The sequence below is a fragment of the Physella acuta genome, unplaced genomic scaffold, assembly GCF_028476545.2.
Source record: "Physella acuta isolate Inbredline_101_S28 unplaced genomic scaffold, ASM2847654v3 ptg000719l, whole genome shotgun sequence".
NCBI classification, from domain to species: domain Eukaryota; kingdom Metazoa; phylum Mollusca; class Gastropoda; family Physidae; genus Physella; species Physella acuta.
The window spans coordinates 47,687-75,480 of record NW_026732237.1 but is presented as its reverse complement, the minus strand read 5'-3'; the positions used below and the strand labels follow the sequence as shown (position 1 = coordinate 75,480).

The following is a 27,794-nucleotide window of genomic DNA, read 5'->3' as shown; positions in this document are numbered from 1 at the left end:
AATTGGTGGATGGGTGGATGTAATTGGTGGATGGGTGGATGTAATTAGTGGATGGGTGGATATAATTGGTGGATGGGTGGATCTAATTGGTGGATGGGTGGATGTAATTGGTGGATGGGTGGATGTAATTAGTGGATGGGTGGATATAATTGGTGGATGGGTGGATCTAATTGGTGGATGGATGGATGTCATTGATGGATGGCTGGATGCCATTGGTGGATGGGTGGATGCCATTGGTGGATGGGTGGATGCCATTGGTGGATGGGTGGATGACATTGGTGGATGGGTGGATGCCATTGATGGATGGGTGGATGACAATGGTGGATGGGTGGATGCCATTGATGGATGGGTGGATGCCATTGATGGATGGGTGGATGACAATGGTGGATGGGTGGATGCCATTGATGGATGGGTGTGTGCCATTGATGGATGGGTGTATGCCATTGGTGGATGGGTGGATGCCATTGGTGGATGGGTGGAAGACAATGGTGTATGGGTGGATGTAATTGGTGGATGAATGCTATTCGTGGATGGGTATACGCAACTAGTGTATGGGTACACGAAAACAAGCCTCAGAACTGAACTCAAGACTTTCAGGATTCAGCAAACGTTGCCTCTTACCATCATACTAAACCACTTCCGTAAAACTTCCGTAAAACCCTTATTCCCAGAATGCATCACTTGAGGTCAGGGAGCAGCCTCGCGGTATAAAACCCCTCAGGAATGTGTTCATCCACCGCGACGTCCCACGAGCGAGGCCGTGAATTATTCAAGCGAACACGCTCAAACAATCGCCGGCCGCCCAACGATCATTCCAATAAAAAATCAATATTTGAAATTTTATTGCCCAGCCGTTAACCTACGCTTCAGCCCTGCAATGCTAATACTCAGCACAGTGCGCACTTCGGTGTGAAATTTCTTGTAGCGGCAGAATAAGCATCAAACGGAATTTGTAAAAACTTAGGACAAGGAAGGTGTATTTTGATGGTGATACATTTCAAAAGAACGATCATAATGTTACGTCTGTTTATTTTGTGTCACTGTTTTGTATGTGTATTCGAGACGGGAAAATGAGACATCGCCTTTGTAAATCCACAGAAAGAAAATACTAAAGTTGTCATAAATGTTTTCTTTACAACAAAAAAAAAACATGCTTAAAAATTCAGCCAGTAAATATATTTTCAACATTGTAATTTGAAACCGAATGTTTACAGTTTATATTTACATTCCGTTGCATAGTTACGAAATGCATTTATAAAAATATATTTTAAATATGAAACCCTCAATGCATTGTGTTGTGAAATAGCTACATTTGCAGTACATTTATCATTTTTTGCATGTCAGTACGTCGTTTGCTTTTTAAAATCACACATTTTAATTCCCAGCAAACACATACTCATACACCACAAGTCGTTATCCTTAAAAATTAACCGATCTAAACGGCAGGTGAAGTAGAGCTGATCTATTTCTGAGATCGTGGCATATAAATAAATAGCGTGGTCTCTGCCTTTACTTTACTAACGTGACTAGGTACGCATCAGAGCTGGGTGGACTCAGCTGCATCCTACATAAACAAGACTGAGAACCATTCTCAAACCTTTCGGGTTAGCAGTCGAATGCACCATCTCCCGACTACGCTGTAAAAAAACATAAACCACAAAGTACAGTGTTTCAGCGTATGTGAGGACATTTTAACATAGGAATACCTCAAAACTCGAGGGTAGTCTCATACAATAAAGGGCAAGTATATCCGAAGGTAGGGAAGGCCAAGAGAGACGTGGAGACGATCAGATGAAGAAGAAATTGACAAAGACAGGACTATCTCGGGGACTGCCGAGAAAACTGCCAAAGATGGACAAAAGAGGAAAGAGCTTTATGTGGCGGCCCCATGTGTCTTGGGCATAATATGGCAAAGATGATGGTGATATCCAAAACCATAGTTTACATAGAGCTCCTATACACCCTAGTTCCTTATACGCTGGAATCTACGGTAAAAAATATAGATATTTCTTTTTTTTAATATAACTTAACCACATTTCACAAAACACACAAACCACGCCTCTGTTAGTTAAAGCACATGAAAGTTACAGAACTAGGAATTATTTTAACAATATTTACAATTATTTTTTCTATAACGAACAATTTTTAATATTTTACTGCATCTTGACGCATCTGATTATAAGGGTAACATTTATTTTTTCTTTAATTTTAAATCTCTCTTTTCAAATTTTCGAGGTTTCCGTGGTGTTTTTATTTTTTATTTCGCGCGCGCGTGCCAAGAAAGCGCGCGCTTCTCAAACTCTTGCGCGTGTGTAGCTTTCTTTTCTTCTTTTTTCTTGTGTCTGTCACTTTTAAAGCTTAATTGCCATCTTCTGTGTGAGTATGATTCAATGCAAATTCAACAAAATCTTCTCACAATAAAACAAAAAACAAAATTTCGCTTGATTTTTTTCGGCCTTTTGTTTTAGCTGAGCAGATTTTATTTAAACACATCAGCTGTTGTTGGGGGGGGGGGGGGGGGTGGTGTTGAGGAAAGAAAAAAAAAGGGAAAAAAAAAAGACGACAGCCGTTTTAATTTTGTAGAAAACAATCGAGAGAATAAAAAAAAAATATTGTTTGCCTACGCTGTTTGCTTCTACGCCCTATGGAAACTTTTCACCGAAGAGATTTCTCCCGCGAAGAACAAGATCGGATTTTTTTTTACCCCCCGACAGATTTTTTCTTTATCCCTCTTCTGTCTTTGCGATGCAAGGCGAAGCTGTCCACTTTAATTAAACTTCATTAATAGAAAGTAGCGCAGCATGCCCGAACCACGTGACAGGGGGATAACTCCGCCTGACATGTCAATTCGGCAGTGCTCTTCCCCTTTCAAAAAACCATTGCAACGTAAACTAAATTGTATTTGTGTTTCAAGCTATAGTTGTGTAAGTTGATATAAAACCACTCGCCGATGCAGCAGTAGAAATTATGCAAGTCAACTTTCGTAACTAGTTAACCAAAAGTTGTCTTGGGGCACCACTACAGAATGGAAGTCAACTTTTACGTGTGGTCAAACTACATATAAGTCAGGTGACTAAATCAATATTCGATTCCTCAATATAGGATACTTCTGAACAAAATTAAACGTTTTAAAAATTAGATTTTGGGTGGGTTTTTTTTTTGTAAATATATTCTTAAATGCCTTTAGTAGTTCTGTATTTTTTGACCATATATACATACATACATACACACACACACACACATATATATATATATATATATATATATATATATATATATATATATATATATATATATATATATATATATATATATATATATAGACTAAAAGAGCCTAGCGATTTGTTTTTTTACAACGAATATCAATGTATTTTAGTGCGAGTAAAAATATTTCAGCATTAATGTTATCTAATGATTATTATTTCTATAATTCTGATTAAATGTCATAACATTATTATTATTCCAATAACGATGATTAAACTGTAATTGACTTTTGCAAACGGTTCGAAATTTTTAAATTAGATTACAAAAAAAAGAAATAAAAGAATTATTCAGTAAACACCGGCCTTACGGTTAAGGTGAAGAAAAAAACCGTCGGAAATGTTAAACTATGACGGTCATTGTGACCTTTTCTGTCCATGTCTCTATTGTTGTATGAACAAGCTTTCTCTGTAAAATGTAGGAAGGGACGCAGCCAAGGTTATCGTGAACTTTGCTACTCTAAACGCTAACATTTCCTTTAAAAAACAAAACACAAAGCTTGATTTTTGTAATAATTTTTTTTTTAAATCGAGTAACTGCGCATGCTCACGGAATATCACAATGACGTCACTGGTTATTAAAACAAGAATAAATAAGGAGAAAATATTTTTGTTGTCGTATTAGGGTGGTTAGATAAATCGTTCACATGTGGGTTGTTTTTGTTTGTTTTTTTTTTTTTACTGGGGAGGGAAATCTTATAAAATTATTATTTAAACGGAAAAAAAAACAAAAATAAACTAAGCTATGTTTAATTTAGAAAATTTTGTTTTTTTTAAAGTATATTTTGATGAAAAGAGTTTTTTTTTAATGTGTTTACCCATAAAAATCGGAGCAAAATATTTTGTCTCAGTAAATTGCGGAAATGAGTCAGCTGTTTTGTTTTTTTCAACTATTTTTCTAATGAAAGATATGGGTCGCCACAACCTAAGGTAAATAAACAAAATATTGTCTGTGTTGAAACCACGTCTACAATCATTGTAGACGTGGATTATATGTTTATATTGTATCCAGTAAAGGCACATCAACTGCTGTCGCTTTTGTTCCGGTAAATAACGTAGGCAGATTACCTTTAATTAATTTTGTTTTGGAGATTGATATATAAATTCCAATATTACTAGACATTAATTCAATGCAAATATTAGACCCAACTTCAAGGCACAATATTATTACGGCCTACTTCAAATTCGATGTAAATATTATTACGCCTACGTCAAATTTAATCCACAAACTTCTAGGTCTTAATTCAATGCATAAACTATTAGGACTACTTCGAAGTCGATGTAAATACTACTAAGCCTACCTCAAATTGTAACAATATAACTAGGTCTAAATTCAATTAGTATACCAATAGGTCTACTTTAAATTCAAACAAAATATTACTGAGCCTGCCTCAAATTTAATCCACATATTTCTAGGTCTTAATTCAATGCAAATACTATTAGTCACCTCCAAATCCAATGCAGATAAATACAAAAATGTGGAACGACAACAATTACTAAGCCTTTTCCAACTCAATGTAAATATTACTGAGTCTGAATTTAATACAACTAATAATCTGCCTACTTCAACACAAAGCTAAGGGTCGGCTTGATTGGGCCGGTAAAAGTCTTAGCTGCAAAACCGACGTCCCGGGTTCGAATCCCGTGGAAGATAAGGCTTGATAGTTGGGAACAGCAACTCATCTAGGAGAGACAACTCCAAAATCAAACAATTGCTGCCTTGTAGTTTTTTCTTTGATGAACACGGGCTAAGGAAGCAAATCCACAAAGAAGAGCAGGCTGAAATCGGAATCAAATGGCGCATAACAAGTTGACACGTAATACTTATTGTATTTATGGAAATTCCTTCAAACATTACAATTACGAACTAAGAAGAAAATGCTAATTGTTAAAAAAAAAGCTTCCTTGAAATACAAAGCAAATATTACTAAAAAGATAAATTTTCGACGGCATATATTACTAGACGTACTTTAAATACAGTGTTTGTCTTTCTTGTTTTGAAATCATGATTTTATTCTTCACGTTTTTTATTCGAATTACTTAGATGTTGAATATGATCTATGTATTATTTAAGATAATTTTTAAACATGCTTTGGTGGGATGTAATCACAGCTACACCCTAGAGGAGATGTGCATACAAATGACAGTTTAGAAAGAGATTTTAGAATGGAAATGTCATTAATGTAGGAGACATCATCAGATGGCCTCACAACAACAGGGTACACACATCTTTCCTCCCAGTTTTTTGGTATTGTTATTTGTGTTTTTGTGTGGAGGATGCAAGATTTAAAAATATATTGTCTCGGGGGGGGGGGGGGGGGTGGAGGCTGCGTCCCCTATATCTCTCCTGAGGTCAGCGCAAAGCTTAAATAAATATGCATCAAGAAACCTTAAAAAAAGTGTAATATAAAATATCTGTAAAAATTTTATATGTATACAAAATATTTCTGGCATTTTCCCGCATAGTTTTGATTAGCCTCCTATGTATCCATGTAAGCTGGAAAAAATTAACCGAATTTGGTATTTCAGTACAATATATATATATATATATATATATATATATATATATATATATATATATATATATATATATATATGATCACTCTTACAAACCCGTGCCAGCACTCAGCAGTGTGGGAAAGCACGATTTTTAAAAAACTTTGTCCATGTTCCATGTTCACACAAAGACAATGCTGGCAGACGACATAAAGGCGGTAACTGATGAAAGCGTTTAAACAGAACTGTAAACAGACCCTGAATAATTCTCGAGATTCCCGAAACGAGTTTTTTGTTGTTTTTTTTAAACAGGGCAAAAGCATGTCTTCGGCATCTGGAGATCTGTTTTAAGGAACATTGACGCAATATGGACAGACTGGTGACGCTGATATGTGCTGCAAGACGACGGGCATGATGTTGATGGGGGTGGTGATGGTGTGGTGATGGGGGTGGTGTTGGGGTGGTGATGGGGTGGTGATGGGGTGGTGATGGCGATGGACAGGTGCAGGGCGAAAACAGGACGGCCATTACAAACAGCTGGTGTGGTGTTTTCTCCATTTAAGTCTTACACGTGTACGAAAGCAGGGCGCGTGTTGGAACTACTTTTTTCTGGGAAATCAAGGCGCGTGTTGAACTATTTTTTATTAGGAAATCAAGGCGCATGTTGGAACTATTTTTTTTATTAGGAAATCAGGGCGCGTGTTGGAACTACTTTTACTGGAAATAAGGCGGGCGTTGTAACTACTTTTTTTACCAACAAATCAAGACACATGTTTGAACTACATTTCGGTACAAAACCATTGTCGGAACTACTTTTTACTAGATAATTAAGGCGCTTTTAGGAACTAATTAAATTGAAACCGATGCCTTAGTTATTTATTTCTACCAGCTTAAAAACAGATTACTTTTTTCTAAAACCAACATATATCTCAAAACATACACCAAATACGTATAATACAAGTCATAACATGCATTAATAGGTAAAACGTAAAAAAAAATCAGCCATGTAAAAATACCTTACAGCATTCTTATCATTCAACCTACAAATAATCATCTACTCTATCGACACTCTAGGGTTTTAGAACACGCATTATTTTTCTTACATACGCATTAACACAACAATATAACAACCGAAACACAAATACACACAAAGCATACATCCTTAAAACTACACATCTCATCGCTTGACTCGATTGCTCGAGGTATATTTCACTCCTTCCGTGCTACCTATATTTATCCGGAAAGTACCCCCCCCCCCCATCCGCACATGTAAACACACAAACGGTCATTGGGTGAATCAACCCACCCTTATCAATAAACTTTAAATGCCATCTCCAGAGAACCCAACAAGACCGTGACTTTTAAAAACTCAACCACCGTGACGGCGAAAATATACTGTATCAATACCAATACACCTGACCTTTCCTACGATAATCGATTCGCTTCACACCTTCACACAAACACGATCTTTCCGAAGCGAACATTTCACGCAGTGCCTACCCAAGACTCGGGAGCAGAGGAAGAAAAAAAAAAATTCGTGAAAATTTTTTATTTTTTTTATTTAGCGAGCTGTTGACGAGTATTGATTCGACGTTGAACGGACAAAATGCGAGGCTTTGTCGCGGGTAACAAATTGCTTGTCAGCCCGGTGGCTTTCTAAAAAATCTGAGTTAGGACCCCCAAGTTAAATAATAACCCACAAAATAAAATAAAAAACAGCGTGCAATAGCTATCGTTTTAAAACTCGGTTGTGTTTAGGCTATGGGGATTACATTGATTAAATAGACAAGTCAGATGGATTAATCAGAAAGCAAAATACGCAGTTGCTTTTGGGCAGTGTATGTCATTATTAAATCCCCTATACTTTAATTAGTAAATTGCCCTTTCGGTCCAGGTGGTTTATTAAAGCAGATCTTGTTGTTGTTTCTTAATTGTAATGTTGGAAGTGATTTCTTCCAACACAAATAAGTATTGCGTGTCAACTTATGCACCATACATGCCGTCGACTCGGATTTCAGAGCATACCAAGTTTATACGTAACGTGCCGGCCCGCGGCATAACATACGCCGCTATTTAGTTGTTGTTTTTTCTACTTTTCAGTAATTCATAATTTGTGAATTCGACAGTACCAACGCTGCCACTGAAAATATTTCTTTAAAACACTATAAGTAGCTCGTCAAGGACCATAACCCCCCCCCCCTTCCTAGATAGATACTTCATTGTGTTGGATGGAATCCCTTCCCACTAGAACTAAGAACAAAGAAGAAAAGTAGAAACAAATGTATTAAAAGTACCACGATTGTACACAATCTCTGAGAACCCAGCTGTTTAAAAAAGTACATATAACTCTGTACTTTTCGTATTGTATTCATGGGTGCCAAGAATCCTGTCTACGCCACGGACTAAAACTCCTTGCTCTTACCAAAACAAAAAACCGACGCCATGATGTTTCACATTCCTACCAAAAAACAATCGTTCACATATTCCCAAGTGAGCTTTCAGACACGAAAACATAACACACGACGTCATCCTTGCCATTTATTTTTAAACCATAGTCACGTGCTACCGGTATTTTTGGTAAACAAACATTAATACCACGTGACTTGAATTCCAATTTTTTTTTTAATATTACAGTAAGATTAGGGACGATAAAAAATCAGATGAAACTGGACAATTGAAATATTTTATTTCATATATAAATATTTTGTATTCATGAGCAATTGTGGTCATTTAAAAAATCGGTCTTTGTCCTACAATTGGCATAGTCCTTAAAACAAAAGTTTTTGTCCTTGAAGCAACAAACCTTATCCTAATATGTCCTTGTCCTTAAAAGAAAAGATTTTGTACATAAAAAAAATTCATTTTCCTCAAAATAAAGGACCATGTCCTTAAATCAACAGTACTTGTCCTAAAAGGTCCTTGTCCTTAAAGATTAGGTCCTTTTATTTCAAATAAAAGTTCTTGTACTTAAAAAAGTAAAGTCCTAGTCCTAAAAATGTCATTGTCTTTAAAAATAAAGTCCTTTTCTTTTAAATAAAAGTTCTTATCCATAAAACTGAAGTTCTTGTCCTAAAAAGTCCTTGTCCTGTATAGTCCTTTTCCTGAAAAGTCCTTGTCCATGAGACACTATACCCTGTCCTAGTCCTTGTCCTTATAAAATAGTTGCTTTTAGATGTGCGTGGAACCAAGTGGCCAATCGATAGCGCGTCTGCCTACACGCTCACTGCTGAACGAATTAGTGCCTAGTGTATCCGTAGACTCGTGACCAATTTACATCATTGCTCTTTACAGGACAGAAATAAATGTTAGGAAGACGATATACACACAATTGCTAAAGGAAATGTTAAGAAGATCTACAAAACTACACAAATAATGCCTAGAAATCATGTACGTACAGGTTGATAGTAAACTATACATAAAGTTATATATTCTCTAAAGACAAAAAAAAACGTCAGAATAAAATGACTCCCTTAGTATGTTAGTGGTGACAGTCGGTTATCATGTTTCAATGAAGGCGATCGGCAAACAAAATGTACTTTGATAACAAAATTTTGATTCTTAGAGGGACCGTAGGTGTTCACACGAGCAGGCGAGGACCACTGAGCCCTCCTAAAATGTGTGGCAGTGTGGATGTTACCATGTCTAGGGGTACCCCCACAAGAAAGTGGGGATCATTGTGCTTATCCAAATGTGCGGAAGTGTGGATATTCCCAACTAGCCTAGTCTGGGGAACTCACACAAGAAATTGAGGACCACTGCGTTCCCCTACAATGCGTGGCAGTGTGGATATCCCCAGGATGTCTAGGAGCACTCACACAGTCTAGTGAGGAACACTGCGCCCCGTACCCACCCCCTTCCCCCTCTAATGAATACTCCCAACTAGTCTGGAGCTACTCACACAAGCAAGTGAGGACCACTGTGCCCGCTCCTTACCCCTTTCAATGTGCAGCATTGTGGATGTTCCCATGTCTAGGGGTACCCCCACAAGCAAGTGAGGACCAGTGAGTTCTCTTACAATGTGCGGCAGTGTGGATGTTCCCATGTCTAGGGGTACCCCCACAAGCAAGTGAGGACCAGTGAGCTCCCCTACAATGTGCGGCAGTGTAGATGTTCCCATGTTTAGGGTACCCCCACTAGCAAGTGAGGACCACTGAGTTCTCCAACAATGTGCGGCAGTGTGGATGTTCCCATGTTTAGGGGTACCCATACAAGCTGGTGAGGACCACTGAGCTCCCCTACAATGCGCGGCAGTGTGGATGTTCCCATGTCTAGGGGTACGAACACAAACAATTGAGCACCACTGCGTTCCACTACAACAATGTGCGGCAGTGTGGATGTTCCCATGTCTAGGGGTACCCCCACAAGCAAGTGAGGACCACTGAGCTCCCCTACAATGCGCGGCAGTGTTTGTTTGTTCCTGAATGGGGTACCTCACGCTTCAATAAACTCCACTTGACAATGTCGCCAATTTGTGTTGGATGCTGGACGGCCAATTTGTGTTGGATGCTGGACGGCCAATTTGTGTTGGATGCTGGACGGCCAATGCGTGTTGGATGCTGGACGGCCAATTTGTGTTGGATGGTGGACGGCCAATTTGTGGTGTATGTTGGACGGCCAATTTGTTTTGGATGCTGGACGGCCAATTTGTATTGGATGCTGGACGGCCAATTTGGGTTGGATGCTGGACGGCCAATTTGTGTTGGATACTGGAAGGCCAATTTGTTTTTAATTATGGACGGCCATTTTGAGTTTAATACTAGACGGCTAATTTGTATTAAATGCTGGACGGCCAATTTGTGTTGGTCGTTAGACGGCCAATTTGTTTTAAATTCTAGACGGCCTATTTGTTTTTAATGCTGGATGGCTAATTTGTTTTTAATTCTGGATGGCCATTTTTTTAAATACTGGACGGCAAATTTGTGTTTGATACTAGACGGCCAATTTGATGCTAACGGCCTGGTCCAACACCCGACATCTGTCAGTCACCCATCGTATAATTGCCGGTCAGACGACGCTACCACACAGATGGTCCAGCGAGTTGTTATTTAAACGAGGCGGTGGCGAGGGGTGTTTTTTAAAGTAAGTCAGCCGGTCGTGAAATTCTTTTAATTCGGATTATGTCAACGTGTTAGATGAAGCTTGATGGCTCCGTTTCCGGCACTGCGCTGAAGGTTGTGCTATTGTTCTAGTGCGGATTCTAGAACTGTTCTGTGTACTATATTGATACGGCTCGTGGAAGATTCTAGAATTGTTCAATTTTGCTGCTGAACGTTGTTATTCTTATCAACATTGAAAAATCCCGATACTCTTCTAGTACTTTTCTGCGCCCAACCATAATAGTACTTCTAGCGTCGTCGTGTCCCCCCCCCCCCCCCCCATCCATAGACTTGAACGAAAAAAGTATATTTTATATAGAAAATTTATACTGTAACCCGTATCGTAGTCGTCGTCTCCAACCCCCCCCCCCCCTTTTCGAAAATGTTAGTGCGCACCCCCCCCCCCCCACCCCACACACACACACGTGAACGGAAAAAAAAGTATATTTTATATAGAAAAAATATACTTTAACCCGTTTCGTAGACGTCGTTTCCAACCCCACCCCCTTTCGAAAAAGTTAGTGCGCCCCCTACCCCCCCCCCCCCCAACTAAAAAGAGAAACCAGCCTAATATATTTTATATAGAAAATGTATACTTTAAAAAGTGTCGTCATTGTCGTCATCCCCCACCCCTCCATTTCCCGAAGAAAAATGCCTGAAAGAAGCACTGTCTATAACTATTCGGGTACTGTTCTAAAAAATGTTCTAGAGCAGCTCTGTTTCTCTCTTAAAAGGTTCTAAGAACCGTTCATGGACTAGCCCAAAACAGATGGAATCAGAGTTTGATCTCTCTCGTGTATTGGTCTAAGGCAGGGTTCGGCAACATGCGGTTCGCGAGTCGCATGCGGCTCTTTTGATGTCAAGATGCGGCTCTCCAATCCATAATAGTTCTATTATTTTATTTTCAAAACTCAAAATATTATACTGTAAAAACAAAAACAACAACAACTTTAACCGAAATTTTTAAAAACCCAATGAGAATAGATGGAGTAGAACGTATATGGACAGCTGAAAGCCGCTGGGCATTAGGCCCAGCCCCACAACTGTGCTGTGGCCAGCCCCCGTGGCAATGGTTCTATGCTCTTTAAAAATTGGGAAATTTTGTAAATTGTAACTTTTGGCTCTTCCGTCTCAAAATGTTGCCGACCCCTGGTCTAGGGAACTGTTTTAAAATTAAGCTTGACAACTGTTTAATAACTGTTGTTTTTAGCACTACAATGTACCGAAATGAACGTAATGGTGCCAGATAATACCAAAACAACAAACAAAGAAGAGAAAACTACAATCGGGGGTATAGATTTTCCGTGATGTCCACTCGGCGACCACTAGAAAGGATTGGATTAGCGTTATACAAACACGGAAGTCAATGGGGGAGGACTGAGGCGTGCTGTCTTGTATTATGCAACTCACGATGAGATCGATATCCAGGGGGGGGGGGGGGTCCTCGACCTTAACAGTGCCACTGGACTTTGTTAATCCAGATGATCAATGGCGTGGGGGGTGGGGATGTGAGAGCCGGGGCATGTGGCCTGGAAGTGACCAGAGGGTTTGGTTTCTCTCTGTGTTTAAGTAGTTACTCCTGTGCGACCACTGTGGGTAAACATTGATTTGAGGTTCTGTCCGGTGGGTTTTTTTTTATTCTTGGGTGAGGGCGACGACTGGATGTTGGGGGGGGGGGGGTGTTTGTTTTTTTTCTCGGAGGAGAGAAAACTGCTGGAGTTTGTTTCATCACGTTCGTGTGGTGATGTTTATGTCGAGTTTCTGGCTGTAGGGATAGTTGGCTGTAGGGATAGTTGGTTGTAGGGATAGTTGGATGGAGGGATAGTTGGATGGAGGGATAGATGGCTGTAGGGATAGTTGTAGGGATAGTTGGCTGTAGGGATAGTAGGCTGTAGGGATAGTTGGCTGTAGGGATAGTTGGCTGTAGGGATAGTTGTAAGGATAGTTGGCTGTAGGGATAGTAGGCTGTAGGGATAGTTGGCTGTAGGGAGAGTTGGCTGTAGGGATTGTTGGCTGTAGAGATAGTTGGCTGTAGGGATAGTTGGCTGTAGGGATAGTTGTAGGGATAGTTGGCTGTAGGGATAGTTGGCTGTAGGGATGGTTGTAGGGATAGTTGGCTGTAGGGATGGTTGTAGGGATGGTTGTAGGGATAGTTGGCTGTAGGGATAGTTGGTTGTAGGGATAGTTGGTTGTAGGGATAGTTGGTTGTAGGGATAGTTGGTTGCAGGGATAGTTTGTTGCAGGGATAGTTTGTTGTAGGGATAGTTGGCTGGAGGGATAGTTGGCTGTAGGCAGTGGCGTAGCCAGGATCGTCTCAAGGGGGGGGGGGGGGGTTCCAATTTTTACCCGGGGACAAACTTTCGATTTGCACCCCCCCCCTCAAACTTTCGATTTGCACCCCCCCTCAAACTTTCGATTTGCACCCCCCTCATACTTTTTATATATACCGAGGGGTCTATGGGGGGGGGTTATGACCCCCCCTAACCCCCCCCCTGCCTACGCCACTGGCTGTAGGGATGGTTGTAGGAATAATTGGCTGTAGGGATGGTTGGATGTAGAGATAGTTGGTTGTAGGGATAGTTGGCTGTAGGGATAGTTGGCTGTTGGGATAGCTGGCTGTGGGGATAGCTGGCTGTAGGGATAGTTGCCTGTAAGACTAGCTGGCTTTGAGATTAGCTAGCCGTGAGACTAGCTGGCTGTACGTTGTCCTATTTGTGAGACGCGCTGTCTGCAAGACAAGCTAGCTTATTTAGCTGTAACGCTAGCTGGCTGCGAAACTAGTTATAAAACAACTTACTAAAGTAGCGTATTTATGAAGTGCTCAATATGTGTATTTAATCACAGACTATTTTCCCTCCTTAATACTAACATTAAAATGTCTGTAGAAGACACCAAATGTCTGTATAAGACTAGATATTTACATGTAAAACTACATGTCTGCCTCCTAGGCTAGCTGTCAGTCTTTCCATTAATAACTAAAACCCCCATGCCCACTCCCGTGTTCATCCAACTATCTATATTTCATCTATCGATTTACGAACCTATTCATAAATATGTCTGTTTCTATTTATTCGCCTGTATCCCTCCGCCTGTATATAAATACTTGATCTATATCACTCTGTTTCATACAGGCGCGTCAGAAAGTAAATCATCCCCCGGTGCTATTCTTTCGGTCTGGGCTTAATCAACGTATCACGTGGTGCGGGTGTGAGGCAAGAATTCCAGCCATGCCGAGATATACTTACACTGTGGACAGCCTAAGCATTGCTCGCGTTCTTGCGGCGTCGTATGCTAAAACACCATTTGTCATAGGGCTCCGAACAATGCGGGGATCAACACCGTTTTCGCGGATGCCCATGTTGCAGCTAGTAGCGCGATGGTGTATCTTAATGCAAAATGTCAGGGGAGAGTCGGTCTTGGGTAAGTTGTGTAAAATGTAGTACTCACGACATAAACGTATCATGTGTTGTTGTCCAGATCATGTAAGTGGTAGCACGTAACACAAGTCCATTTAACCCACCCCCTCACACTTTCCCTACCAGTTCATTAAACTCCCCCTCACACACACACATAGATTCACCTCATAAGTTCATTTACCCCCCCCCCCCCTATCCACATTTACACTACAAGTATTAAACTCCCCCCCCACCCACACACACATTTACCTCTTAAGTCCATTTACCCCCCCCCCCCCCTCACATTTACACTTACCATACGAGTCCATTTAACGCGACCCCCCCCCCAACTCACCCTACAAGTCCATTTAACGCAACCCCCCCCCCTCACACTTACCCCACAAGTCCATCCATTACGTGTGATGCCACCATCCCCCCCCCCACCCCACCCATAAAACATATTGATATAAACGCCCTATGTAACACGACCCAGCGGGCTAATGTGTATCGATCAAGCGCCCAATATTGCAGGTGTACCATATCAGGTCTCCGGCGGGCGCGCGTGGGGGAACTCATCTGGAAGCCTCGGAGAAATCCAGTGCTGTATCCTGTTTGTCTTGCCATCAAAGGCACGCTCGTCTTTCTAGCATTAGCGAGAGTTGGGGTGGGGGGGGGGGGGGGGGGGGGGTACAAGCACAGAAACAACGGAAACAAATGCTAAAGATATAGTCAGAGCTATATTATATATGTAACATATACAAGTAAATAACATTTACACACAAATATGCCCTTATATTATATACATACATATGTTTATTTAAGGATGTGTATGGCTAGTTTAGGTTTGTCTTTTTATTATGAACAGACAGAGGAAGGCATATGTTAATATATCATGCACACGCTATATATATATATATATATATATATATATATATATATATATATATATATATATATATATATATATATATATATATATATATATATATATACAAATACATTTATATGTATATATATATATATATATATATATATGTACACACACACACACACACATATATATATATATATATATATATATATATATATATATATATATATATATATATATATATATATATATATATATATATATATATATATATATATATATATAATATATATTCTTATACATATATAAATATACAAACATATACACAGATACATACAGACTCATGTGTATATATAAACATATAGGCCTGTATGCATTCGTTTCTATGTATATGTATGTATGTATATGAGTATATACGTAGGAACATAAACGCAGGACTACTAAATTTTATCTATAAAACTGATCCGTTACTAGAGCAGCCCCCTTCTCTCTGCTGACATATTTTCCCGACTAAAATTTCCCCAGTCGTATAGACAACATCTAGACCGGCACATAAAAAAGATATTTTTGCTTCTGTATGAGTTTATCTATTATGAATATCTCATTTCTCTATGCAGCAGAACACAGCGCGATCGCGTTACTATGAAACGAGTTGCATTTCGATTTTGATGTAAACCGGTGGTTCTCAAAATATTGTCGAGACACACCTCAGTTCTTTGTTTTACGTTTTTTTTTAAATCTCGTTAAAGATATAACTTTATATTTTACTATACGGCACTAATTTCTAGTAAATATGTTTATAATTAAAGTATGCAGTTTTGTATTGTATTACTGAATAAGCAGGGGTTAGTCTCCGAAAAATTGAGATCCACTGGTTGTTAGACCAAGTTGTGTAATTAAGATCTGGAAATTTAATTTATAAAATATGCAAAAGTGAGTGCTTGGGGAACGTGCATGTATTATATAACAGGTAGGGAAATGTTTTATAATATGCGGTTTTGGGGAAAATGTTATATAACATAACAGGGGGTATGGTCTATAGAAATGTTATAGAGAATTATCAGGGACGTAGTCTATAGAAATGTTATATAACATTAAGGGTGTGGTCTACAGAAATGTTATATAACATTTTAAAATTATAAGGGTTGTGAACTATAGAAGTGATATATGAAATAATAAGAGATGTGGTCTATAGAAATGTTATAAAATTATAAGGGGTGTGGTCAATGTGAATGCTTTATAACATTAAAGGGGTATGGTTAATAAGTCATTTTGTTATACTGAATAATCCGTGGTCGTTCTCTTGAGGCCACTCAAAAAATGTATAGTTTTATAGATTATTTTTAAAAACAGGTAAAAATAAAATGTAATGTATAATAGAACAGGAGTATCGTATTTTTTAGTTCGCGCCATCCCACACTGTGTTTGTCCTATCCCCTCCCCTCTGTGTCCCCCGCCCCATAACGACCCCACGGGGAGCTTTTGGTGTACGGGCGATACTTAAACCAAGTTCGGGCAATATGGACCACACCCCTGGTCAGAACCAGCGGATATTTTATTTAAAAATTAAAACGCCAACACTACGGAACTGTTCCATCCCTCTTGAAATGACTCACTAAAACAGGTCATTCTAATATCCGGAGGTTTGACTTTTTTTTTTACCAAAATTTGTATTTAAAATAAAACAAAAATGACTTTTTATAAAAATTTGAAATTAGTTTTAATTGCTTTCTTTTAATTGCGAGACAAATTAGAATCAGATGCTAATTACAGGAACACACAAAAAAAAAACCACAATTTTGTTGGGTTGCTCAGCGTTACATTATTTGAGGATGACTTGTCAATTAGGACCTTGCAATCTTTAGCCGATAATACGACTTTAAAACGACATTTCAAATTTTATACAACTTTCAAAAGACATGACAAAGTTAAGACAACTTTAAAACGACATGACAAATTTCCATAACTTTTCAAACGACATTACAAATTTTATACAACTCTAAAAATTACATTACAGAACGACATTAATGAAACGACATTACTATTTTCATGCAACTATCAAACGACATAACAAATTTCAGACAACTTTCAAACGACATTAATAATTTAAGACAACTTTCTAAAGACATTAACTAAATTCAGACGTTTCAGACCCACACATTTGATACTGTAAGCTTCAAATAAAAAAAAATTCGATTTTGATCCTTAAATAATTTATGGTTATAACATCACTTGAACCAAAAGTACTGCTATGTAACGAGTCAGGAATTAGGATATAGGCACTGAGGGGTGGGGGGGGGGGGGGTTAGGGCCATTGGAATATAGGCACAGAGTCAGGGGCATTGGAATATAAAAGTGACAAAACTACAAATGACAAGTGGCAAGACTAAAAGTAATAAAACTACAAATGACAAAAATACAATAACAAGACTACAAATGACAATACTATAAATGGCAAGACTACAAATAACACAAATACAAAACTGAAATATAAAATGACAGGAATGCAAATGATGATAAATAAATTGACAAAAATACAAATGAAAATACAAATGACAAAAATACAAATGACAAAAATACAAATGACAAAAATACAAATGACAAAAATACAAATGACAAAAATACAAATGACAAAAATACAAATGACAAAAATACAAATGACGATACAAATGACAAAAATACAAATGACAAAAATACAAATGACAAAAATACAAATGACAAAAATACAAATGACAAAAATACAAATGACAAAAATACAAATGACAAAATACAAATGACAAAATACAAATGACAAAATACAAATGACAAAATACAATAACAAATATACAAATGACAAGAACACAGTAGCAGCTTTAAAGGAATGTTCTCTCAAATGACAGATCGACTTTCTGCCCCTTCTAATCCTAACAAACTTTAGAGTTTGACAACACTGGATGCCCGGCTATACAGAGGGACTTGCAAGCATCCACGGAGCAGGGCTAAGCGTCTTAGGGAGTGAGGGCAAAAGCTCGAGGGTCGGGCCCTGCAGATGCATGTTTTATTCATCGGCACGGGATTAGCAGGAGGAACGGCTCCGTCAAGAGCCGGCCCTGCTAATGTGGGGCTCGGCTTTCCCGGGGTATTAAGAGAGAATATTTTGTTTTGTTTCGCCCTAGGGGGAGACGGGACGGGGTAAACTTTTTGTTGCAACCAGAGCTTCTGTGAACTTTTGATATTGGCGTTTCGACCTTAAGTCTTCGTCAGCTAGTCGAGGCTAGAGGGGGAAAATGAGTTTTTAACGTCTTTTTTTTTTTTATATATATAAGACTGATTCAGATGTGTTTTCGTATTAAAAGTCTTACGAAGACCTAAGGCTGAGACGTAATTGCTTATAGATTGTTCTTGATATTTCAAATATGTTCAAAAATTTCTATACACCAGTTCTTCATTTAAGCCATTTTGAGTTCGCCAGAGGGAAAAAAAAAGATGTTAAAAATTGTAACGGTTGTTTTTATATTTGTGAAATTATTAAAATATGTAGGTGTAAAATCTAATCAAATGTAAATATCACACAGATATATATCAACGTTGTAATACATTAAGAATAAGCTGGGCGCTATACAATATGATCATATATTTCTACTTATAACATACTAATTTTCACTACAAAACAAAATATATAGACTATCTATTTTAATTTTGTACTGGTCGTGAAAATATATTACTGGTTGAAGTTTCCTTTAAATTATGTATGTCATTTTTGTATTGCCCTTAAAATTGCTATCTTTACATTTGATCTTAAAATAGAATCATGAATGCATTAATGTAAATAGTAGGCCTATTACTGGTATCTCTATTATTGTATTTTCATAAAATGTATGCATTCAAATCCTTCATTATTCATACTTATGAACGATTAATTTTTTTTTCTATGGTCATATACTTAAATATATTTACAGCTTTGATTTTTTTAATAGAGATATACAGATAACTTATCCTACTTTAATGAAGGTCAATATCAATTTTTTTTTTATTTAAAAAATCTTAGTAGTTTTTAAATCGAATCGAAAGTTCCAATTTTTTTTAAATCACCAATATATTATTTTTAACATCCTACTATGTAACAGAATATACATGTTTATGTATTGTTAACTAGGCCTGTATTTTCACCCCCCCCACCCCCCTCCTAGGCCTATATGTTCACCCCCCCCCTAAATAGGCCTATATGTTCACACACACTCCCCACCCCACACCCAATGTTTCGCACAGAAGATACGCTCACCCCTGGCGCCACGACATGGAACAAACAACAGCGCCAGGAAAATAAATAACAAATAATCTCTAGAAGTAGACATTAAATATAATGTATGGCAAGTTTTTTTTTTTTTTTTTTTCATATTTCATATCATAGTTTACCTATCTTTATTTTATTTTTTAACTGGTATTACATCTTGTTGGATTAGATATAACAGTATGTATGTCAGAGCTTTAAGGATTAGGAACCCATCCGAGTTACATAGATATGGCTGCGGATAATATTTCAAGCCCAAATCTAACCATTACAGTATTTGACAGCTGGTAACTCAGACTAGGCCAAATCCTAACACTAAAACTCCGAAAAAAATAACACAACGGTAGTAAGTTATTTTACACCAAAAGTAAGACGATAGTTTAAGTTACTGTAAGCCAAAAGTAATACGATAGTTTAAGTTACTTCACGCCAAAAGTAAAACAACGCTAGTTTAAGTTACTTTATCAAACTAGATCTGTCATCAATGTCTGGAGATAGACGTCTGTTAGATTTAGAAGAATATTTGTTATTGTTTATTAATGTTTATCGATACAGTACGACATAGCCAAGCCTAGCGTATGTAATAAACATACAGTGTCGGTTAGCAACTATTATCATTTTATCATAGCAAGCATGTTTACAGAAAGATGGATTATCAAAAATAAATTAGGTCTAATGGGAAAAAAAAAATAGAAAATTACCTTCATAATCCTTCACAAATTAGGAAATATAAACTCATCTTGTATCCAGTTGTGTAGTCATATCACAAACTCAAAGGTCACTACTGGTCACTTAGTGGTCATAAAACTATACACATAAATCCAAACGAATTATTTTTTTAACAACGAACTATGTACGTGTCTTATTTCATTTTGTTTAACCACACACCAACACAGCGGTTCTCATTGGGTCAAATTCGACCCCGAACTATTTCCGTCCGGCTATTTCATGTTTTCACACACCAAACACGGCGGTTCTCATTGGGCGAAACTTGACCCCTGCCATTTAAATGTCTGCGTCATGTCCACAACTGGCCGGCACGAGACGTGTTGACACTCAAAGGTAAGCAGATCGAACACAATCAATCGAGATGAAGACGGACGCTAACTGTATCGAGTGTGAATCGATATTTTGTGTTTTGTAAACCAGACAGTTGGATCTATGTCACTGGCTAACGTCAGTACTCAACTTCTTATAGATCTAGAGATAAATAAACGCTTTGAATATTAGATCTAGAGATCTAGGCCTATAGATCTAGATCCTAGATCTAGATTTAGATGACTTAAATTTAATAAATACTGAATAGTGGAGTAGAACTTGATTTAGCGAGATCTAATTCTAATCTTTACGCTTCACATTCTGGTAAAAAAAAATTTAACCAGATTAATGGCACTAATACTAGGGTTTAGGCTTAGTGTATTTGTATTATTGTAGCCCTTGACTCAACCTTATTAATATTAATATATTGGTTAGGCTATAGATTCTAGGCCTACTTAAATTAATAGCTTTTAGCGAGTAAAATAAAATGTTTTTCCCCAGATGCTATAAAGAATATCTTTGTCAAAATTCATAAATTCTGATTAAAAAAACCGATGTTGAGCATGGTTTAGTATTAAATTAATATTATTAATTTATTAGTAAATTTAGGGATTAGGCCTACTAAAGGATACTAAAGATAAAATTAAATATTGTAATCATAATCTTATTAATAATACAAATAGGCCTGTATATTACACAGCTTATTAGATAATCAGTGTTACGCGTTCCGTATTTGAATTTGTTTACATATTCGTCACATGTTTAGGACAGTAAAAATAAGGCTAGATCTAGATGTATCTCAGTAGGCCTATACTCTAGATCTAGATCTAGACGATATACATATACTTACACTAGTTGCGCATCTATCTAGAATCTAGATTGATAGTATTATGATACAATACTTTTGTAAACAACTAGTCCCCGATCTAGTTACTAGTCTACTATTTAAAAGTAATACTAGATAATATATGGTACACGGTCGCGATAATGAAATATTTTCCTTATTTTTTGTTCACATAAGACTTGCAACTACACAAATGAATGAGTAACCTATGACCCTATGTCCCTAGAGATAGCACATTATTATCGTTGACGATAGAAACTTACACATTGATATGATATTTTAGAACACTCGACATATCCTCGGGGAAAACACACGAGTTCTGTCACGGCACAAGTGTAATGCCGGCACACGCGAAACGTAAACACAGAAATCCTCGTCCAATGACAAGCACGTCAAGGAACTCGTGGCACCAAACACAGGAACAACCCGACAACCAGCCTGCGAACCGGGCAACCATGCGTGAAACCCCGCGAATGAATGAAATCAACGAGCAGACGAGCTGATGTGTGTGTGGGGGCTGTCGGACACTGCACACATTCGATACGCTTGGCGACTGGAAGAGACGCGCGCAGACACACATACACGGGAGATGAACGCGCGCGGAGGGGAAAGGGAGGGGGGATAAAGCGGAAAGGGGGAGAACCAAAGGGACGCAAATCTTCGGCACTTTCCGCGACTCTATTCCTAATTTGATCTGGATGCTAGTGAGAGAGAGGGGACAGGCTGGCTTTTTCTTTTTTTTTCTTTTCTCCCGTGTCTTGCTCACTCTCTCTTTCTCTTTACGTGAGGTGTGGGTGATCCACGCAAACGACGTGAGGTGGTTGTTTGTTTGTTTGTTTGTTTGTTTGTTGGTGTGACACGAGCACGGTGTGTGGGTGGGTGAGTAGTGTGTGTGTGGGGTAGGTGTGTGAGGGGGAAATTGTGCGACAATTTGCCCTGCTGTGTGACGTGGTGACACAGAGCTACAAGGCCACACGGGAGAGATTTGAGCGTGACAAAGGACTGCTGAAACCTCAAAGGGGGCGGGTGTGTTGCGGGTGGGTTAGAACGGAGGCAGTCGATTTACGTGATGTTATTTAATTATAGGCCTAAATTTTTCAGGCATTTTGAAAAAATACCCTACAAGCTTGCCGCATTTCCAATCTAAATATACACTGATTTCACAAAAAAAGTTGCCGTACTTCATTTGTCTTCAACACTGTCTAGTTGTTATACGAGTCAATGTGTAAAATGAAGAATGTTTTGTTGTTTTTGCCATTTAAAAGTGGGATGAAGACAGCCAGTTAATGTATTGGGTCTTGTAAAGATAAGCCCCCCCCCCCCCCCCCCCCCAAAAAAAAAATGCGAAAAGTGAACTATTTCTGATGGATAGACATTTGAATATTTAAATGATCGCTGTAAAAATAGTTGCTTAAGTTAGGATTAGGATTAACGGTAACAAAATACAGACCTTTTTATGCTAATTATTAAAGACATATCCCAATTTCACCCTCTTTAATAAAATCTCAAATTTGATATCCTCTTCTTTATTATCTTTTTGGGTGGCGGGGGTTAACTTTTTGGAGAGGCTTATCTGGATCCAAAGTGTCAACCAAATAATTGTCCTTAGTCACGTGTAAAAATTGATGCACTCGTCGTACTAACTCGGTTTTTTAAAATCTGCTTTTAATCCGACGTTTAACATACTTTTTAAAAAGTTGTTTCAGTAGTTGTATATGCGATAGTGTTACAAATATTAGGTTTCAACAGTGTTTCTTCCAGACTTTTTTCTCCGGGGGGGCACTTGAAATCTTCGGGGGGGGGCGGTAAACTTTCTTCGGGGGGGCGGACACTGTTAAAAGTATATATTTTCTATATAAATTATATAAATTTCATTTCGTTCGGGGGGGCGGTAAAAATTCGCCCCCCCGAAGAGATGCCTGGAAGAAACTCTGGGTTTCAAAGACTAGACGGTCGGACAACGAAGAAAAAGGTCACAGAACCTAGAAGGAAATGTCACGCCAAGAACGATAATGTGTTCTAAGGTGAGACTTTACAACACGGGATACTTCTCTCCCCTTTTTTTGTGTTTTTTTTATACACAATGATGTGTTCTATTTACAAAAAAAAACTGTCTTCATTAAAAGATGTCTTTATACACACACACACACACACACACACACACACATATATATATATATATATATATATATATATATATATATATATATATATATATATATATATATATATATATATATATATATATATATATATGTTACGGTCAAAGCCCGAAGTCGGCCAATGCTAGGATTGGCCGGCCAATCCGCGCATTGGCCAATATCGCCTCCCATAGGTCGGTCAAAGTCCGAAACTCTGCTTGATTTCTGCCTTTGGCCGGCCAGTCCGCGGTCTGGCCATGGTGGACCGGCCAAAGTCTTTATTAGAAGATCATCTGGCTAGGGACGACAGGCCAAAGTCCGAATTAGAAGATCATGAGCAGATTTTGGGTTTTTTTAATGCCGTAAAGATCATGAAATTAAGTCTTTATTGATTATTAATTAAAGTAAATGACAGAAACATTCAAATTTTTTATTGTACTATAGTCTCAATCTATCAATATCATCATTTGTTACAACAAGTTGAACTTTTATGGCATTTAGAATTACATAGCAGCTTGTTATATTTACACTTGCAGCGATTTGTTGTGCACTTAAATGTGCAATTGCAGCGAGTGTAGCCTTGGCCCCCAGTCAATGATTGTGAAGATGCGATGGTTCGTAATGATTTTTCCTCAGTGCCACTTGACGACAATAAGAGCAGTTTTTCATGAAGAATTGAAAACTCACTTCTAGCATACAGTTGTTTTAGAACACCATGTTCCGTTCCTAATTTGTAGAAACCGCCCTCGGCGCTCATGACAACTGCAATCACGCTTCGGGGATCACCGTGACCTCTGTCAACATCTGGAAAACGGATGCGTACATTGTCACCCACTTCACCATCTTTAAATTTTGTATTTGATGTTTTAAGCATCTTAGCACCTTGAGTTTGCACGCCAGTATGAGCTGCTGACCTGTGTTCCATAATGTCTTGCTTGTTGTGACATAATCTGCAGGTAATGTTCCCTCCGTACCCTTCGTCTGCTTCATTGGGTATTCCACAAATAGCATGGACATCGTTGCCACAGAATCCACAAGAATGGGCTGTTCTACAATGTTTTTCACAAACTATACAGAACCTGATGGCCACATTATTGTCACGCAACTGGTCTGGACGTTCCGCCACGGAAGCAGATGTGTTAGATGAGGATGTCGTAGCATTTATGGCAACCTCCATTTCTTGTTCAATGTTCTCAAGATCTTCCTCAGTAACTATTGTATCGAGAGCCCATATATGGAAACTAACATGGATTTACATTTTTTTTCTTTTGACAGCCATCTGCTATGTCTGTCTCATGGTCTGACGGCCCTTTTGATCCATGTCGCCTTGCATATAGAATGCTTTACAAACAAAAGCTAAACAATACGTTACTCTCAATGAAAATCACCCAGAGTAATGAAAATGCGATCACAACTTAGTCTAGATAGAACATTGGCCAGGACATACCGGCCAGTGCGCGCATTGGCCGGCCAATGTACAAAATACGTTGTCAAATTTAAGCGCTTCGGACTTTGGCCAGTACGTCCCGGCCAGTGCGCACATTGGCCGGCCAATGTACGAAATACGATCTTAGTTCTCAGTTCTTCTGGCTTTGGCCAAGAGAGCTGGCCAATGCGCGGATTGGCCGGCCAATCCGCGCTTTGGCCGCACTTCGGGCTTTGACCGTAACATATATATATCGCCTGTAAACGACATACATGTACTTAATTTTTTAAATCGTCCTTTAGTTATAGAATTAAGCCGTTGACTAATTTCACATTTTCTAATGTTTAAATGAGATTTTGTTTTCCACTGGGGGTCAAGTCAAAGACAGGAAGTCTGGTAATTCATTAACGAATCCCAGAATTTAATGAGCAGACGGGTTGTTTTTCATCTTCCGTTTGAGTGTGCGGGGGAGATAGGGGGTACAGGAGAGAGGGGTGGGTTCGTAGATGCAGGTGCAAGCTGCTGGGTTGTTATTCTCTCTACGACGCACTGCATGGACCCTTGTTCTTAGGAATTCCGTCTAAATGAACTCTTTTGCGTGGGCCACATTTGAGTTTATAACCGGGTGCCAATATATCGGGAACCCATTTAATCTGGAAAACCTTTGGACATTTATTGCAATATGCCAAATTTCGCGGGTTCGTTTGTCGTGAGCTTTTTTGTCGGGAGTCCTTTAGTCGGGGACTATTTTGATTGGGTCGTTTTGTCTGGGGCCATTTAGTCGGGTTCGTATTGTCGTGTTAAAAATATTCCACATACACATATCGGTCACCAGAACCCATACATTTTTCAATGGAAATAAAAGACAAAGAACAAACGCAAATAATAATATTTTAAATCAAATGTCGGTCCTTCTCCCCCCCCCCCCTCCCGCACAAAGACACACAAACACACTCACACACACACACACAGGGCCACACGTGAGTTGGTCTTCCATTTCCGCGCGTGTTTTATGCCCACCAGTTTAAACAGATCCGTCACAAATTCGTCCACCCCACCACCGCCGCCGCCGCCGCACTGATGACTGCTGTGCACGCCAGAGCACGGTGCGCGCCTAACGACACACTATTCCACTAGTCCTCTGCCAACGCCGGTGCTAATGCTAGTAATTATTTCCATGCGATTCTGCACCAATCATGGCGTTGCGCCGGTAGGCCATGATATTGATAGATTTGTACGGGCGACCGCATTGGTACAACTTATGGAAACCCGTTTCGTCGTTGTACATGTAACTTAAGCACTAATTTTCGAAACTATGAAAACCCGAAATATCCATGGTAACGAACAAAATTATGAAAATCTTATTTTAACCGATTAAAAATTATTTGTATTGTTTAATCGTAATGGAATAACCAAAACTTAAACTTGGACCCAAACCCTAAATGTTTGGACCTAAACAATTAATGCGGGAGGTGGGCTAATAAGATCATATCGTGCGGTTCGATTCCTCAAAAAGGAATCCAACGCAGAAATCGGAACTTATATCCTATATCTTAACCTTTGTTTACGGGTTTACTTCGCTAAATAGTTCAGGGTTATGTTTATGGTATTTTTTTTTCTTTTAGATTTTCAAACACTTCAGAGTTAGAATATGCTTCGCGTAATATTTGGTTTTTGCTAGATCTAGGTAATTTTACTTATAAAATTTATTTTAATTAGAAATTACCAAATTTAATTAAAACCAAATGAAATAGTAACCACTTATGATTCACTGGGGGCTAATTATCAGCTTTTATGTTTCAACATAAAATAATGAATAGAGGAAGAAATAATTGTGATTATCAACATAAATTGTGGTACCTGTCTAGTCTTTAGTCAAACTTGAAAATCCATGTGTGCTATGGAGTTGCTGTCGTGTGGTATAAAATTCGTGATTGGCATTTCAGTAGTTGTTTTGTTTTTTTTTTTGTCTGTGTTTAATAGGTGGATTTTCATTTATGGTATTTCTGCCTGCTTCTGTCTGGGTTGTTTTTGTTTTGGTGATATTTCTAAAAGAAAAAATATTTTTAAAATTTGTGACATTAACAGTTATTTGAATTAATGGCATTTGTATATGCTAACTGGTTATGCAGTGAAATACCACTTACTATAGCTAAATGACTATAGCGAAATACCACCTCGTATTGCTTAAATAGTTATACAGTGAAATACCACCTCGTAGAGGCCAAATGTTTATTCAGTAAAATATCACCTAGTATTCTCTAAATGATTATTTAGTGAAAAGCACCTAGTATTGTCTAAATGGTTATACAGCGAAATACCACTTGTACAGAGTCAAGATAAATGTAAATTATATGATACTAGCAAAAACAACCTCGAAAACGTTTCACGGCAACGGATGTATTATTATGTTTTGTTTTTAAGTTGTAGGATTTATAAAAGAAAAATAAAGAAGTAAAGTAATTAAGTAATTACCATGATCAACATGCGTTTTAATATTACCAGATAGATGTCAAAATTGTGTTCATGTATATTCAATCTATACCCCAAAAAATATATCGATGCTATAATTCATCTACAGAGTTTCTTTCAGGCAACGCCTACCACCCCCCCCCCCCCATCCCCTCCCCTCCCGAGGAAACACAGAATTAATATTGAAAATATATACTTTTACCAGGATTTTACCAGCACCCCCCCCCCCCCAATCACCCCGGGAGAAAAAAGTCTGGAAGAATCACTGTTCATCTACCAGATATTGTTGTTGTTTTTTTTAATGGTATTCATTTTCTCCGAACATAACTAAATGTATGATGAATAGAACAAGAATTATCGCTATATGCTGGGGGAGAATTCGGAGTATTACATACACATTATGCTAATCGTGCTCACATAAAAAATAAAAATAAACAGGATGAAAAGCAGCTTCTATCTGCTGGGCTTAAGATACACATCAATCT

General features: G+C 38.3%; 1 protein-coding gene across 1 annotated transcript in view; it reads right to left on the bottom strand.

Moving 5' to 3' along the window:
- Positions 1 to 27,794, bottom strand: part of LOC131949908 (uncharacterized) — a 211,156-nt gene that overhangs the window by 176,405 nt on the left and 6,957 nt on the right. The gene's annotated exons all lie outside the window — the stretch shown is intronic.